We start from the raw sequence: 16,431 nt of genomic DNA on the forward strand, positions 1-16,431 counted from the left end.
GAAATGAATCGAAGTCAACTTCCTGTTTTACCTACGAATGAGCCTAAGCGATCTTTCACTTTCATATCACTGCAGATTTATTACAACCAGGTGATTGTATGATTTGAATGATTCCAGCTTGGAGATGTTGATAGTTTAATGGTAGAAATCCGTATTTTTCATTTTGTGAAGTGTGAACTTCTACATTTCGATCATTGAGAGCAAGTTCACCATATTTCAGCATTTTGTTAACTTATCAAGGTCTGACTGAATATTAGTGTAGCTTTTTTCAGACAGTTATTCATTATTAATATCTGCAAAAATCTGCTGTAATTAATATTGTCAGCCAGGTCGTTAGTACCATGAACAGCAAGAGTCCCAACACACTTTCCTGGGGCACGCCTGACGTTACTTCTAAATCTGTCGATGTTTCTCCATCTAACATAGCTCTCTGCGCCCTCTCGATCAAGAAATCCTCAATCCAATCAAAAATTTGGTTCGATGTTCTATATGAATGTACTTCTCTTAATAACTGTTGGTGTCGTACTGCATCAAAAGCTTTTCAGGAGTTAAGAAATACTGTCTTCACTTGATTACCTTGTTCCAAAGCTTTCAAAACATCATTAACGAAAAGTGCAAGCTGGTTTCGCATGACCGTTACTAGCTGGTACCTTTGGATGTAGGACCTATCTTATTACTTTTGAGATCAGAAGTTTTTCTAACATTCCACACTATAAGACTGTCAAAGATACTGGACGGGAATTCTGTGGAGCACTTCCGCTACACTATTCGTAGGAGGACGTGATCTATGTTTTTTTTCGCATTACGAGGCACAGTATATTAATTTTTTTCCAAGGAACCTACGATATGTAACTGTCTGTATAAATTTATGTATAGAATATTACTTGTAAGCAACCATTTGATGGTGTTTTCTTCAATTTCAGTGAGTTCAACTGTTCCTCAACACATCTGACGCTAATATCCGTATAACCCATTTTTGCATTGATAACGGTACTGCGGCAGTAATCCGGGATTTTCGTTTACAAAGAAACACATGAAAACCGAGTTCAGCACTTTACTACTTTAATTTGCTACCCTCAGTTTCCGTTTCTGTCTGGTCCTTGATTGTCTGGACACTAAATTTCGTGCCAATGATAACATTTGATGTAACTCTTCAGGCTTTCCCGGCGAGATCTTGACATGTGGAACAATCGGGTTTACTGCCGCATGTTTGTGTCGCTCTGGCACAATATTTCGGCCACGTAACTCGTTGCCTTCTTCAGGTGCTAACATTTGATGTTTGACCAAAATTTCTTTGGGTTCTATGAGAGATATTTCGATAACATTTTACTACGGTAGTCCTCAAAGGCTTTACGTATTGCACTTTTGACAGTCAAACGCTGTCCCTCTCTGCAGTCCTATGCTTCGTTTTACTCATTTTGTACTCTAGTGGTAGTTTCTTAAAAGTTTCATTTGAGAGGCTGTAGACCAAAGACGGTCCCTCCATCCCATCACGAACTATTCTACTAAGTAAATCTGTATCCAGCACTTAGTCAACTATTCTACTGAACTGAATCTTCCAAGCTATAGGTTTATTATGTTTCGTACAATAAGCCGGTTTAGGCGGTATCGCCATTTTCAAGTACACTTTTAGCTGAATGGAACGTAGATATTGTATTACTGATGAACCCTTTTTTCAACTGTCGCTGTTTTTATTATGGTAAAATGAAGTCACGTAGTTCTCAGGAGAGCTTCTGTAAAGTTTGGAAGGTAGGAGACGAGGTACTGGCAGAAGTAAAGCTGTGAGGACGGGGCGTGAGTCGTGCTTGGGTAGCTCAGTTGGTTGAGCACTTGCCCGCGAAAGGCAAAGGTCCCGAGTTCGAGTCTCGGTCCGGCACACAGTTTTAATCTACCAGGAAGTTTCATATCAGGCACACTCCGCTGCAGAGTGAAAATCTCATTCTGGAAACATCCCCCAGGCTGTGGCTAAGCCATGTCTCCGCAATATCCTTTCTTTCAGGAGTGTTAGTTCTGCAAGGTTCGCAGGAGAGCTTCTGTAAAGTTTGGAAGGTAGGAGGCGAGGTACTGGCAGAAGTAAAGCTGTGAGGACGGGGCGTGAGTCGTGCTTGGGTAGCTCAGTTGGTAGAGCACTTGCCCGCGAAAGGCAAAGGTCCCGAGTTCGAGTCTCGGTCCGGCAGGAAGTTTCAAATCACGTAGTAATTTGGCAGCAAGTTCTCAGTGATGCAATATGTACGCCTTGCCCAGGTAGACGTGAACTTGGCAAAGACAACACCGCCGAAATAGGCCTATTGTACGAATATAGCAAAACTATTAGAAGCTAACTTGGAAGATTCAGATCGAAATGTAATTTTACGACGTTTTTCATGCTGCACGCCAAACAATACAAAAATATTCTATTAAACTTCAGCCACATTTGCTTCACATGCCTCATGCCCAGATCTAAGGGTCTCGAGTTCTTCCTGGAGATGAGCTACTACTGTCTCTTTATCTGGTTTACCGAAAATGTAATCTTTCTACTTAACTTAACTGCTCCTTGTCCTTTCGTAATCATTAATTCTGCAACCGTCTCATTGTTGCCCATTGCAACTTCAACACCGTGAAGACGGTATCGCCGCGCGGGATTAGCCGAGCAGTCTCGGGCGCTGCAGTCATGTACTGTGCGCCTGGTCCCGTCGGAGGTTCGACTCCTCCATCGGGCATGGGTGTGTGTGCTTGTCCTTAGGATAATTTAGGTTAAGTAGTGTGTAAGCTTAGGGACTGATGACCTTAGCAGTTAAGTCCCATAAGATTTCATACATATTTGAACATTTGAAGACGGTATCAAACAAACGTCAAGCTGACATGGGGTGTACTACATGCGCAGATATGAAACGATTAGTATTTCAGCACAACTGCACAAGGTGAGACTAAAGCCATCTACGTTCTGTATATAAGAAAAGATTACGCAATGAGTTTCTCATTCAGAAATCGTATCTGAAGCCGGCCGAAGTGGCCGTGCGGTTAAAGGCGCTGCAGTCTGGAACCGCACGACCGCTACGGTCGCAGGTTCGAATCCTGCCTCGGGCATGGATGTTTGTGATGTCCTTAGGTTAGTTAGGTTTAACTAGTTCTAAGTTCTAGGGGACTAATGACCGCAGCAGTTGAGTCCCATAGTGCTCAGAGCCATTTGAACCATTTTCGTATCTGAATGTTGACTATTAGTCAAAACTTCGTATTATGCCTCGTATAAGAAGGAGAAAAGTCAGAATCGCTGTTTATGGAGACTGCTGTTTGTAGTTCCCCGATGTTGCTTCTCGCATTGGTCGGGGTACCACGATTGTCACGCGAATAAGGTTGGGTAGCTGGTTAGTGTTTAACGTCCCGTCGACAACGAGGTCATTAGAGAAGGAGCCCAAGCTCGGGTTAGGGAAGGATTGGGAAGGAAATCGGCCGTGCCCTTTAAAAGGAACCATCCCGGCATTTGTCTGAAACGATTTAGGGAAATCACGGAAAACCTAAATCAGGATGGTTGGAGACTGGATTGAACCGTCGTCCTCCCGAATGCGAGTCCAGTGTGCTGACCACTGCGCCACCTCGCACGGTCGCGAATAAGGAATCGATGAGTTCAGGAAGGCCAAACTCAACGCCATGCAGGATATGTACAGCTCCAGGCGACTACCGTCTCTGAGGAGAGAGCACGAGCAGGGTCGTATCGACATGTAACGTGCCTTTCAGTCAGAAAATGGGCTCGTTTGTAACACGGACAGTCCGACGACGCCTGCGGTACCACGGACTGTCAGCACGGCTGTCACTGTTGCGACTTCCCTCGATGCAGTAGCAAGAGAGGGACACCGACAGTTGTGCGCCCACCAATAACATTGGACACACGAGTTCCACGACGTTGCCTTTCCAGACTTGTCGCTCTTCAGAGTACTGCATCACGATGGATGTATCAATGTGTGGATGCCCCGGGAACCGAACTTTGCCATCCTGCATTCGTTATCACCACATGAACCCAGCTCCAGGAGTGGTGACATGCGGTTCCGTGGAGTAGACGACACGCTCACTTCTGGTTCGCAAGCTGGCTGGCAGTCGCCACATTTCCTGCGTAATAAGGCCGGAGGTGTGATAACTCAAGACCGCATGTTTATCGTGCTGGTTTTGACTACTTAGCTACAGAGGTTGTTAGACTGTCCCCCGAGCCAACACGTTCTCCGGATCTCTCATCCAATGAAAATATTTGGTCATGGGCAGCCGGAGACTGGAAAGCCACTTCTCACCGTAGGGTTGATGAACGCTGGCACAGAGCTGAAGCAACATAAAGTGAGGTATCTGTATTTGTCATGCAAGATCCATTCACCGCGTTATCACTATGTTAGACCCTTTGGTGGGAGCTCTGTGTATCAAAATTCACACCCTCTACACCACTAAATCACCTACAGATTTAATCGTTTATTCTTCCCGCTGTACTGTACTCATACAGTAAGAAAAAATTCATAGTTTTCTATCCTTCCTGGTGCTGCAGTTTTAATGGTGAGCTGTGCATAACGGAAACTGCACGACTTCTGCAGTGATTCCTTATCCTTTGGCCGGAGTGAACGGTCTCGTCTGATGTATTGAGTCAAAAGTGTACAGAGTATCATCATTACTACATGCGTGTGGCCATTTTCTGTTTCTTATGTCTCAGTGACGAGAATATGTACTCGAATGTTTTCTCTGTGCTAAGGCTCTTATGTGAAAACCCCTGTACTGAAACACCGTGTCTTCCTTTAGCATGTTAGAAAACTGTAACAACTGCCTTAATAGTTGCTACAATGACTATGCAGACTTAACTGAGCCACAAGAATATTAAAAAAACGAATCGAATGGAAGACTGCCTTTGTGAAATTTTATGTGAGTAGTTTCTGTTCCGATTTAAAAACGGAACTGAAGGCACCGATCTGATAAGGATAAAATAATCCATAAATACGAGGGCATGTTAAAAAGTAATGCCTAGAAACATTATTAATACTCTACACCTTTATTCTTGATATCCACATACTTATTTCTCAACATATTTACCATGGCGACGAACATACACTCATGCTCATAAATTTAGGATAATGCTTATAAATGGTGAAACAACGCTCTGGTGCGCGGTTTGCGGGGTTAAATCAACTCGGGGTATGACCATGCCGTGCATTTTACCTGCGATCGTCGCACGGTGGCGCTGGCAGCAGTCCACATACGCAGAGGTGTGTTGGTGCATGTCAGAGTACGATGCAGCGAGTAAGTTCAAATGGCTCTGAGCACTATGGGACTCAACTTCTGAGGTCATTAGTCCCCTAGAACTTAGAACTAGTTAAACCTAACTAACCTAAGGACATCACACACATCCATGCCCGAGGCAGGATTCGAACCTGCGACCGTAGCGGTCTCGCGGTTCCAGACTGCAGCGCCAGAACCGCGCGGCCACTTCGGCCGGCTAACAGCGAGTAAGTGTGCAGACGTTTTCAGACGTGCTAATGGTGACTGTGTGTTGAAAATAGCTCAAAGAACACATACTGATGGCGTTACGAGGGGTAGAATACCAGGGCAACTGGAGGCTGGTCAAACACAGCAGGTCGTAGCATGGGCTCTGCGTGTGCCACAAAGGGTGTTCTCAAGACTATGGCAACGATTCCAGAAGACAGGAAACGTGTCCAGGCGCTACAGTACGGGACGTCCACAGTGTACAACATCACAATAAGACCGATATCTCACCATCAGTGCCCGCAGACGGCCACGGAGTACTGCAGGTAGCCTTGCTCGGGAACTTATCGCAGCCACTGGAACAGTTGTCCCCAGACACACAGTCTACAGACGACTGAACAGACGTGGTTTATTCGCCCTGAGACCTGCAAGGAGCATTCCATTGACCTCTGGCCACAGGGGAGCCCGTAAAGCCAGGTGTCAAGAACACAGTACATGGTCATTGGAACAGTGGTCCCAGGTTATGTGCACGGACGACTCCAGATATAGTCTGAACAGTGATTCTCGCTGGGTTTTCATCTGGCGTGAACCAGGAACCAGATACCAACGCCTTAATGTCCTTGAAGGGGACCTGTATGGAGGTCTTAGTTTGATGGTGTGGGGTGGGATTATGATTGCAGCACGTACACCCTTGCATGTCTTTGACAGAGGAACTGTAACAGGTCAGGTGTATTTTTGTTGTGGGTTGGCAGGAGAGCCAACACCGGGTATGAGAGGAAGCCGAAAGGCACGCGTTTTAGCTCACGCAGGCTGGCGTGAGGTCTGGAACAGGACAAGGAATTTAGACTTTAGAAAAACGGACGTAGCTGGTGGAATACTTAACTTTAATCCATAAGTGATGAGAGTCGCTCTTGACTGTACATGACTCAGTATAATAGTAACTGGTAATGGCGCCTTGCTAGGTCGTAGCAAATGACGTAGCTGAAGGCTATGCTAACTATCGTCTCGGCAAATGAGAGCGTATTTTGTCAGTGAACCATTGCTAGCAAAGTCGGTTGTACAAGTGGGCGAGTGCTAGGAAGTCTCTCCAGACCTGCCGTGTGGCGGCGCTCGGTCTACAATCACTGATAGTAGCGACACGCGGGTCCGACGTATACTAACGGACCGCGGCCGATTTAAAGGCTACCACCTAGCAAGAGTGGTGTCTGGCGGTGACACCACACATTTTCCATCAGTATGTCCACCTTTTCAGGGATGCAGTGGGTCCCACTTTCCCCCTGATGGATGATAACACACGGCCCCACCGAGCTGTCATTGTGGAGGAGTACCTTGAAACAGAAGATATCAGGAGAATGGAGTGGTCTGCCTGTTCTCCAGACCTAAACCCCATCGAGCACATCTTCGATGCTCTCGGTCGATGTATCGCTGCACGTCTTCAAACTCCTACGACACTTCAAGAGCTCGGACAGGGACTGGTGCAAGAATGGGAGGCTATACCCCAGCAGCTGCTCGACCACCTGATCCAGAGTATGCCAACCTGTTGTGCGGCCTGTGCACGTGTGGATGGTAATCATATCCTATACTGATGTCGGGGTACATGCGCAGGAAACAGTGGCGTTTTGTAGCACATGTGTTTCGGGACGGTTTTCTCAACTTATCACCAATACCGTGGACTTACAGATTGTGTGTGTTCCCTATGTGCCTATGCTATTAGCGCCAGTTTTGTGTAGTGCCACGTTGTGTGGCCCCACGTTCTGCAGTTACCCTTAATTTATGAGCATGGATGTATTTCTCCCAACGAGAGACCAATCACTGTAGATTGTCTGACTTTTTTGACGGCGCCACAGCCTCACCTCTGCTTGCACCGCCTCATCACTATCAAAGTAAAGTCGTCTAAGGTATTCTTGAAGTTTTGGTAACAGATGGCATGAAGTCGGGATGAGGATGACGGATGACAGCAAACCCAAGGCGTCGGATTGTTGCAGATGTCTCAGCGCTCGTGTGTGGTCTGGCATTCTCATGCTGAAGTAAGGGGTGCTCCATGTGTGGACGAACTCTGCGAATTTGAAACTAGATTACAGCACACTGTTTCTCACGTTCCGACATAGTTACCTTACTCATTGCCATGTTACACGCTAAAATTCAGACCCCTCTAGCGGCAAAAGGCTGCAAATATATAGATATGAATCATAAAGATGTAGAATGTTAGTAACGTCCGTTTTAGTTTAAAAGTTTTAAGAGTTTTCACATTAAAAATTCCGAAGAATTACTTTTCAGGACGTCGTCGTAGAAAAAAAAATTAGGTAGAAATTCTCTTACGTTATAGCTATTCTTAGGAACTGAGAAAGTCAACTCGAATTTCTCTCATTCCACAGATGAAGGTATTAATCGAATTTGTTACGAAGTTGTAACGATTCTAGCCTGAAATAGTATACGAGCACATAAGAGCAGATAATTTAGCACGAACGTCCGGAAATACATTTCAAATAGTCGTGAATACAGTTGCAGTCTGTCGACGTGATGAAATACTGCTCTCCGTGTACAGTCCTAGTCAAGGACGGTAGAGATAAATGGGACCGCATTCTGCAACTGCGGAAGCTTGGCTGTTACATACGGAATAAAAGAACCACGATCATTTGTACGGTGCAACAAAGAAGATTTTTGTTCGACTGGGACCTTCCAGCTAACGTAAAATATATTCTTATTGCTGTAAAAGGCCGTTATCGCGGCGGCTATAAGGTCTTGAGCTCTGTCCAGCTAGTTATATAAAGCTTATCAGACCGACACGTGCCGACTAGCATCTATGTCACAACACCGAATTTGCGTACAAAGTAAGATTGTAACTATCTCGTGTTTAAAAAAGCAGTACAATGTAATATTCTTACGTAAGTTGAAGGGTATGGTTGTCATATCCTGTTTGAGGTAGGACGCTCTTCGTAAGACTCCATTCATGCGTACAAGCCGCCAAGCTTGGCAAATATGTACTGATGAGTCACGAATTTCACTTACGCTAATGCAACCATTTGCATGTTACTTCTAGAAACTTTGTCATTATTCTGTTCGGGGAACATAAATTCAAATTTGTCGCTTTTTTAAATCTCGCAAATCATCATGTGATGTTGATACGAGAATACTGATTGATATGGCAAGGAAGTTACAAAATTTTCGCAGAAGACTGAGTGGTATTATAGATGATGTCAGGAGGGACAAATTGGAAACCTGTGTCCAAAAACCTCATCCAGCGTCGGAAAATATGGGTATTACTTCTTCGATCAGCTGACGTAAGACCACTTTTTCTCCTGGTAATGTTTCAAGCATGGACTAAGGCGAGAAGTTAGTCTATAGGACATATGGAGCATGCGAAAGTATTCGTACCACGCCAAGCATCTCCAAGCGAGTGTCTCCGTCGATGATACTAGGGAGATAGGCATTAAGCGATGCTGAGAGCTTCGGTCGTTTACTGTAATTCGGTAACAGTGCTCACTTGGTGCGTGTAAAGCAGTAGGTAATTTATGTTTCCTTTTAGCCCACATTTACTTTCCTGTGCATTAATGGAGAATAAATTTCTCAGGCATTCAATTTCGTCTGATTGCCGTGACGTCCAGCGGAAAAGACAACGGTGCATTTCAGGTAGTATACCACTAGGCGTTGGCTTCCATATTTATGACGTTGCTGGATGGCGTATATTGACATCTGTTCCAGCATTCATTCATTTCCTCCTCGTAGCCTCTTCAGTACCTCTCAGATTTTCGGAAATATTTTGAAGAACTTCTCGGAAGCCTAGCTGATCATCTACGATACGTCAGTGACTGAACCCTTCGTTACTTATGAGCAGTGACGACGGCGCTATTTTAATTTGTGCTGGAGTGGCCAACAACTCACACACTTCCTGTGTTTCCATCAAGACAACCAAAGCAGTTCGTCCCCTCTGAGCTTCAACAAGTATTAAGGTACGTGGCAGTGTGGTAGTAACAGTGAACTCTTATGTTATTACGTCTCCGTCAGGATCATTTTTTTTCTCCACAGTTAAAACCAGTAAAAGACACAGCCAGATAATCAAGAATTGTGACAACAAACTAGAGCTGGCACTTCCATAGCGATAAATATGGAACGTCCAAAACCGGCTTAAGCGCGAGTCGAGGAGCACAAGATGCAACCACTCGACAGAATACAGTACAAGAACGTAAGCCGCAAGCAGGTCTGTAACCAATAAGATGTCATGCATTATAATGCTAGTAAACACTGAGGTACACGGCTGACTTTGTACAAGGTAAGACTTGTAGCTTACAGTGACTGTGTAATTAAACTCCAGAGCTAGGTCTCAGTGTTAACTCACTTATCTGTTCCGTGGGCTTGAATGTGCGAGTGGTACCTTCTGCGGGGAGCTTACCTCGGTGCATAGTGGAGCGATATATGGATCACTTTCGGACCGGAACACAAGAACGTTATGGACGAGAGAAAGTAAAATTCTCATCTGCAAATCCTGCTTTCGTAGTTTTCTAAATTATTTGAAATTAACAATGGATGCTCGAGAAGACCTCCACAAATGCTTACCTCAATACTTATCCACATAAGATAATCCTCTTTTTCCGAAGATTTCTATGGAAAAATGAAAGTTAGGGTAAAACCCGTCGACGATGAGGTCATCTGACCTGGAGCACAAACATGCTTATACTGTTTCCAACATAACCTTTTACCTTAATCTATTTTGGGGAATCACGGAAAACCGAAGTACGAATGGCCATACAGGGTTTGAGCACAGGCTCTTCAGGGTGCGCGTCTAGTACCTTAACTACTGCTCCGCCTCACTCGGTCATTAAATAAAGAAATAAACTGATATAGTGTGCCTATGTGGAACTTCCTGACGGGGAAACATCATTTATACCTTTTATTCACGAATTTCTTCAAATATATCCAGGCCACAAAACAGCGCGTCTTCAGGGTATAAACATATTTCCATTTCTCAATGGTTTCCGAGACATATATATTTGGATTTGTCAACCATGAGAATGATACAAACTAACAGAAATTTACAGTTCTCTGCTTGTTGCGAATTTTACAATTATTTTAGTCAATTTGTCTTAAAAACTATTATTCATATGTAACCGCCGAGCAAGCTCGTGAAAACCCATTTTAAATTCAATAAAAGTGGGACATATTAATGAAACGGCGTTTGTCAATTCCTTTAATTTGTGTTTTCGCAAATGGCAAGGTGACGCATGAGAACATTTTATCTGAGAAAGACATACGAACAAATATGCAGACAAGAATTAGCGAGATTTCAGCCTAGTGTGCAGATTTTCACCGGGTTCTAAGTGTAGAAAAGCTTAAAGTGAGGCAGTCTATGAAACGTAAATATGTAATTCCCTTAGAATACGCGATTAGTGAGTCACAACGGGAGTCGGCCATTGGTTAAAATAAGCGACAGGCTAAGAATTATTAATAGAGCTGTGGGAAACTGCAGTTCATGTGTAAAAGAGACTGTTCCTGTCTGTAATACAAGTTGAATGTATGGGATTCGTATCTCGTTGTACTAACAGGAGTCTGTTTTGATTCCAAATAGTGTGTCAAAAATAACGCTGAAAAATGTCACGTGACTGACACCGGAGGATTTCATTTCTACATAGCAAGATTTCCGGTCACTCTAACGTCCAATATTCCACCGAAGACGCAACTACTCACTTCAAAGAATTCTTATTGTATCGTAACCAATCTGCATAGGCATAATGTAATATATTTAAAATACTTGTGTATTTGAGTTAAACAGTGGGTTGCGTCGGTTTTCCTCATTATAGATATGAAGATCGCCCCGAAAACCTGAAACTGATAGCGTTCACTAAAAGTCTTGCAAATGTGACTGGGATATAGCCGGTAGCGGTGGCCGAGCGGTTCTAGGCGCTTCAGTCCGGAACAGCGCGACTGCGACGGTCGCAGGTTCGAATCCTGCCTCGGGCATGGACGTGTGTGATGTCCTTAGGTTAGGCCGGCCGCGGTGGTCTAGCGGTTCTAGGCGCTCAGTCCGGAACCGCGCGACTGCTACGGTCGCAGGTTCGAATCCTGCCTCGGGCATGGATGTGTGTGATGTCCTTAGGTTAGTTAGGTTTCAGTAGTTCTAAGTTCTAGGGGACTGATGACCACAGATGTTAAATCCCATAGTGCTCAGAGCCATTTGAACCATTTGATGTCCTTAGGTTAGTTAGGTTTAAGTAGTTCTAAGTTCTAGGGGACTGATGACCTCAGATGTCCCATAGCGCTCAGAGCCATTTGAACCATTTTGTGCCTGGGATAAATAATCAATTACTTTAACATGACTCTCGAATGGTACGAATGAGTAATTTCAACGAGAAGTGGCGTGAGGACGAAAAGTGGTAGCATGTCGTTGTTGAGGGAGCACGTGAAAAATAGATTACTTTAATGAGCAGTGTTGTGAAAATAAAGAGCTGTAAATGGCAGTGTGTTTAACAGGGGAAAGGCGGCTGGGTTCGCGTGACGTGCTGATGGGCGGCGCAACCTGTTGCACTGCCGCTGCTCGGCTCGTGCGCCAACCAGCAGCTGCTGAGTTCAATCATTCATGGCTGGCTTCTCACCTTACGTAAGCACTCACATTCACAAAGTGCCTCTCGGGTTTTACGTTGCTCCATTTTTATATTTCTTCGCCGCTGAATGCAATGATAAACGAGAAACAGGTCGTTTCCTTTTTTTTATGTTCCGTTCTACAACAAATATTTTCTGCTGTTTTAGATTTTTTGTGAACTCCCTCCTGTTAAAGTAGCTCTTTCGCAATTCGATTTTTTGTACGTATATCATTCTCATTGGCTTACATCATGTGAAATTTCATTAATGAACTAAATTATTACATTAAGCCGCCTAGACTAATACACACTACACCTGCTATTTCATTGTTTTAGTTTACAAGAACGTCACACGAGAAACGGTTTTTTTTAAATTTATATTTATGGTACGTGAATTCCAGAAATCAAATATCAATCTACCAAAGCCGATCAATGGAGTTTTCAAAAATTCTCGAAAAAAATCGAATTTTCAGTTTTACGAACATCTTTAATTTGCCAAATCTAGGATGATTTTTCGATGGCCACGTGGCGCTGTGTTAGAATCTCACTCCCCCTCCCTCCTTCGGGTAGCCTGGGATTGACTCACAGCCGATGAAAATTTTCAAACGAAGGTGCTTGTTCTACGAGCATTTCTGCGAAGTGTAAAATACATAAAGATAAAAAAGTAATTTGTAAGAATATTAAATTCGAAACAATCTTTATTATAAATATTTTATAAAATACCAATAATTAATATTTGCAGTGAAAACTTGAATTTTTTGTGTAATATGTCATTAGAAATAAGAAGATGTGCATTTTTCATAAAAAAATTAGAATTCTATTTGTGTTCATTATCATGTATTTGATGAATTTTATGTTTAAATAACATAGCTATCCGAACTGAAAGGAGAAAACAAAAAAAATGACGAAAAGGACTCGATCCAGGCATCCAAGTATTACCAGTCTCGAGCGCCATCGATTTTTCCATCTTTATATATATTACACTTAACAGGCACCTTTGTTTAAAAAATCGTATCAGCTGGGAATAAAACCCGAGCCACCCAAATAGTATCCAAGCTATCTACCGAACAGGCACGTGTCTCATCGAAAAATCATCCTAGATTAAACAAATTAAAGATGCTTGGAAAACCTAAAAATCCTCTTTCTCGAGACCTTTTGAGAGTTGCATCGATCTACGTTGGTAAACTGATAGTTGAGTTCTGAACTTCAAATACAACAAGCATAAAAGTTTAGAAAACTCCAGTTGTCTCGTTAGCTTAGCGTAGCACAAGCTTCTTTCCTCTCTCCTCCTACATTCCCCTCTGTCGTAGAACTAACAATAAGTATGGAGTTTCACATCAACGTTTCATATTTTTCGCGTTTCTTACATTAAGTCTCACTCATGGACGTTATCGTATTACGAGAGGTTTGCCAAATCATCCGATAGAAAATGCCCAGAACTATTTGGGACAATGGATGCGATATCACATACTTGATGGGTACTTGTGGACTCTCTTCCATGCCGAATTGATACCACTACCAAGGCTTGAAGTGGTATTACACGATATGAGCGTTTTGTCTCCCAGTGGTGAGTTATATTTTCATGTGCTCAGGACACGATGCGTTCTGCTTCCCAACAGACCACCGTTCAGGCTGATGACGGAGGCATTTCCGTGTCTCTCACCGACAGTAGATTGAGGGACGTGCTGTGTCATTATCTGCATCCGTTTATTCGTCTGTAACACTCTGAACGTGACTTAGAACTTCAGGTAAACATTACACCACCTTTTCGCTCACGAATTTTGTCAGCTTTGTTTGGGCAACGCTACACATGAAGATACACTCCTGGAAACGGAAAAAAGAACACATTGACACCGGTGTGTCAGACCCACCATACTTGCTCCGGACACTGCGAGAGGGCTGTACAAGCAATGATCACACGCACGGCACAGCGGACACACCAGGAACCGCGGTGTTGGCCGTCGAATGGCGCTAGCTGCGCAGCATTTGTGCACCGCCGCCGTCAGTGTCAGCCAGTTTGCCGTGGCATACGGAGCTCCATCGCAATCTTTAACACTGGTAGCATGCCGCGACAGCGTGGAGGTGAACCGTATGTGCAGTTGACGGACTTTGAGCGAGGGCCTATAGTGGGCATGCGGGAGGCCGGGTGGACGTACCGCCGAATTGCTCAACACGTGGGGCGTGAGGTCTCCACAGTACATCGATGTTGTCGCCAGTGGTCGGCGGAAGGTGCACGTGCCCGTCGACCTGGGACCGGACCGCAGCGACGCACGGATGCACGCCAAGACCGTTGGATCCTACGCAGTGCCGTAGGGGACCGCACCGCCACTTCCCAGCAAATTAGGGACACTGTTGCTCCTGGGGTATCGGCGAGGACCATTCGCAACCGTCTCCATGAAGCTGGGCTACGGTCCCGCACACCGTTAGGCCGTCTTCCGCTCACGCCCCAACATCGTGCAGCCCGCCTCCAGTGGTGTCGCGACAGGCGTGAATGGAGGGACGAATGGAGACGTGTCGTCTTCAGCGATGAGAGTCGCTTCTCCCTTGGTGCCAATGATGGTCGTATGCGTGTTTGGCGCCGTGCAGGTGAGCGCCACAATCGGGACTGCATACGACCGAGGCACACAGGGCCAACACCCGGCATCATGGTGTGGGGAGCGATCTCCTACACTGGCCGTACACCACTGGTGATCGTCGAGGGGACACTGAATAGTGCACGGTACATCCAAACCGTCATCGAACCCATCGTTCTACCATTCCTAGACCGGCAAGGGAACTTGCTGTTCCAACAGGACAATGCACGTCCGCATGTATCCCGTGCCACCCAACGTGCTCTAGAAGGTGTAAGTCAACTACCCTGGCCAGCAAGATCTCCGCATCTGTCCCCCATTGAGCATGTTTGGGATTGGATGAAGCGTCGTCTCACGCGGTCTGCACGTCCAGCACGAACGCTGGTCCAACTGAGGCGCCAGGTGGAAATGGCATGGCAAGCCGTTCCACAGGACTACATCCAGCATCTCTACGATAGTCTCCATGGGAGAATAGCAGCCTGCATTGCTGCGAAAGGTGGATATACACTGTACTAGTGCCGACATTGTGCATGCTCTGTTGCCTGTGTCTATGTGCCTGTGGTTCTGTCAGTGTGGTCATGTGATGTATCTGACCCCAGGAATGTGTCAATAAAGTTTCCCCTTCCTGGGACAATGAATTCACGGTGTTCTTATTTCAATTTCCAGGAGTGTACTTCTCCCTCCCCCCTCCCCCCCCCCCCAGGTAAATCTGCTTCACCTACACACTCCAAAAGCCACTGCATGGTGCGTGCCAGATAGTGCCTTTTACTACTGTCAGCCAGTTTCTTTCCTATTTCACTACTAAAGAGAGTGAGGGAAAAACGACTGTCTATATACTTCCGTACGAGCCATAATTTCTCTTATCTCCGTGGTCGTTACTCAAATGTTTGTTGACGGCAGTAGAATAGTTCTGCCATCAGCTTCATATAACGGTTCTCTAAATTTTCTCAATAGTGTTCCTCAAGAAGAACGCCACCTTCCACCCAGGAATTCGTATTTGAGTTTCCGAAGCATGTCTATAATACTTTCGTATTGAGCGAACCTACCGGTAACAAATCTAGCAGCCTGCCTCTGAACTGCTTCAATGCCTTCCTTCAATCCGATTTGACGGGGCTCCCGAATCACTGGAGCACTACTCATGAATGGGTAGCACTAGTGAATAATGCGAGGTCTCCATTGCAGGTGAACCAAACTTCTTAAAATTATCCCAATAAATCGAAATTGACCGTTCGCCTTCCTACCACCATCCTTGCGTGCCCCTTCCTTTCCATATCGCTTTGCAACTTTACACCAAGATAATTAACTGACGTGACTGTGTCAAGCAGCAAACTATTAACACTGCATTCGAACAGGACGGGATTGTTTTCCTAGTCATCTCCATTAACTTACGCTTCTCTACATTTATAGCCAGCTGACATTCATCACACCATTTGGAAATTTGGTTTAAGTCATATTGTATCCTCGTACAGTCACTAAACGACGACACCATCCCATACACCACTACATCATCAGCAAATAACCGCTGATTGCTGCTAACGCTGTCCGCCATATTATTTATGTACATGGAAAATAACAGTGATCCTATCACACTTCCCCGGGGCACTCCTGACGATACCCTTATTTCTTCTGAACTCCTGCCGTCGAGACACCGTACTGGCTTCTGTTACTTAAGAATTGGCTCTGAGCACTATGCGACGTAACTTCTGAGGTCATCAGTCGCCTAGAACTTAGAACTAATTAAACCTAACTAACCTAAGGACATCACACACATCCATGCCCGAGGCAGGATTAGAACCTGCGACCGTAGCGGTCGCTCGGTTCCAGACTGTAGCGCCTAGAACCGCACGGCCACTCCGGCC

At 45.0% G+C, this 16,431-nt stretch overlaps 1 non-coding gene across 1 annotated transcript; it reads left to right on the plus strand.

Annotated features, from left to right (window-relative positions):
- Positions 1–2,102: 2,102 nt before the first annotated feature.
- On the plus strand, positions 2,103–2,177 carry Trnas-cga. The gene has a single exon. It is a non-coding gene; the product is annotated as a tRNA-Ser (tRNA).
- The last annotated feature ends 14,254 nt before the right edge of the window (positions 2,178–16,431 follow it).

Source organism: Schistocerca americana, chromosome X, assembly GCF_021461395.2.
Source record: "Schistocerca americana isolate TAMUIC-IGC-003095 chromosome X, iqSchAmer2.1, whole genome shotgun sequence".
Classification (NCBI taxonomy): Eukaryota; Metazoa; Arthropoda; class Insecta; order Orthoptera; family Acrididae; genus Schistocerca; species Schistocerca americana.